This window comes from Oratosquilla oratoria, chromosome 20, assembly GCF_046742065.1.
Source record: "Oratosquilla oratoria isolate Oo_2021 chromosome 20, ASM4674206v1, whole genome shotgun sequence".
Taxonomy (NCBI): domain Eukaryota; kingdom Metazoa; phylum Arthropoda; class Malacostraca; order Stomatopoda; family Squillidae; genus Oratosquilla; species Oratosquilla oratoria.
The window spans coordinates 3,170,080-3,172,579 of NC_134796.1; positions in this window are offsets into that span (position 1 = coordinate 3,170,080).

A 2,500-nucleotide genomic window follows, 5' to 3' on the forward strand; every position below is an offset into this window, starting at 1 on the left:
TAATGCTGTGACCTTACACGCACACACACCCCCAACTCCCCGCCCACGAGAGTTGGAGTAAGGACTCGAAGCGCAGCGATACTGAAATTATTTCAGCCCTGGGCAGGATTCGAACCCGGGCCGCCGTAGTGACAGTCCGGGTGTGTGTGTGTGTGTGTGTGTGTGTGTGTGTGTGTGTGTGTGTGTGTGTGTGTGTGTGTGTGTGTGTGTGTGTGTGTGTGTGTGTGTGTGTGTGTGTGTGTGCGCGCGTGCGCGCGTGCGCGTGTGTGTGTGTGTCCGCGCGCGCACGCGTCGCGAGATTCCCACCATACATAAAGGGAGCGCCTACGGATCGGATACCACAAGCTTCCTGGCACTTCCGGCGCTACACCGGAGATAGAACTCCGGCTCATCCGCCGCAAGGTCTACCAGGTCTCTCTACAAGGTCTCCCAGTCTTTACTTTCGTCTCTTCAAGCTCATTTCCATGCAGTTTGCAGACCTCATGTTGCTCCATCGCTTTGCTGAGCTTTCTGCACCGGTTAGCACTTTTGTTTCACCTTTCTAATAGTCTTCATTTTCTATTGGCTGAGGGTAATGATAATGATGAGGTAAAGGTAAAGGTGACGGTGACAGTGATAAGAATGTTGGTGATGATGATGATGATGACGAACCCCGGCGACTCGAACTTCCGAAGTCCTTGAAAGTCGCCGGGAATGTGTCCCAGAACTCGAAGATAACGCTTTCGCTACCGAGAAGAAACCCCGGAAATTAATCGTGTAACCTAGCGGTAACCAGAACAATAGTGAGAGAGTCACCCCGAAGCGAGACGGATTAATCAATGAAGGTCAGAATCTATGTGCTACTGACAGGGTTCCACGGAGATGAATAAAATAGGCAGGCAGTAGACAGAATAAAAGGACAAATGGAACCTGCTACAGAGGAGGTTCAAACGTTGTTGGCGCAACAGACCCTTGTGGCTACACAATGCCAATTTCCTGCTTAATCCCCTTAGTATGGCGACACATCTCGTAACTTTTTTTTTTCTCCTTGTCGTATTCAATTTGATCATGTTTTGTTTAGTTCTTATACTACTTTATTCTATTCTAATTTAATTTATTTTACGTTTTATGCGTCTTGAGAGAAAATATTACCTCTTCAATTGTAACCTCAGGAACACAACTAACGACTACTGAATAATTTATTGACTGAACTGGCATTTGAGGAGTAAAATTCTTAGTAAATTTCTACTCTTTTTACCAGTCTTATTCTGTGTTTCATAATGTCTCCATTTCTATATCTTAAAACAATCATCTACCGCTTCCTTTAAGCTAGTATGCACTTTACCCGCTTACTACCTTCCATCTTCTGAATAGTTTCCTCTGTATGGGCCATGTTTCTCTTTCTTTTCTCTGATATCTGCCTTTTATTAATAAGTTTGTCAAATTCAGCTCCCTATTCAGCCCCTCCTAGTTGTAATGTATGGAGTCCATTTTTTATTGGATCACTTCTTAATCTTAAGTACTATATTTTCCATATTTCTGCTTTTCTTTGTAACTTTATTTATTTCCTTTTGTAAAACCGTAACATAGTTAACACTCTTGGTCTCGTCTCTTAATATAACGTCTATTTCTTTTTCTGTTGTTTTACTTTGGCATTGAAGTCACCAATCACCGATGTATATCTATTGTTCTTTATCCATTACGTGTCTGGCATCATCACATAAGAACTCAGTATCGTAATCTGAACTCTGTAAATTTTGTGTGTAAACTTGAATAATCTATAGACTTTGTCTTTTACATAGTCTACTCCCAATTCAGGCTACCATTTGTGTTTTACATAGTCTACTCCCAATTCAGGCTACCATATCAGATACATCGGTAAATCTATTTATTCTCGGCAATCTCGGTTAATCAAGAATCCTGTCCCACTGGATCTTGCCCTCCTTTTACCTCTATTCTAGAACAAGCGATGTCTGTCTTGTAACTGCACGAGTTTCCCTCCATCATTTTGTATTTCAGTCTTACGATAACCCATCTGATGTTCTCCAATTCTCCCGTCAAACTCTGCATTTTGTAGTCTTCTGCAAGAATTTTCACGTTGCACGTTCAATGTCCAAGACTTGGATGTGTTTGCTGAGTGTTTATATTTGGAGGCATACTGCCCGTAAACACATGGGGCAAAGAGGTTGGATCTTTTATTGACGGTGATCCAACAAGAATGCCTGTGACAACATTGAATGTAATGTTCATAGTTAGCTGCAAGCCACTCAGGGAAAATTTTAGAGAAATAAATTTTCCGATATACATCTTGAGTTTCTCTCCACCACCTATCCTCTCTCTCAATACTTAAAAATACCTGTATCTGACAGCAAAAGAGATTTACTAGGTTGAATAGAGTCGTCTGATGATGGCAAGCACAAAATGTGTATGAACCGAACAGCCGTTAAATGGTTGATATATCGATGCAAGATACCTAACGGCATGCATTATATATATATAAAACTGTCAAAACTATTTAAAA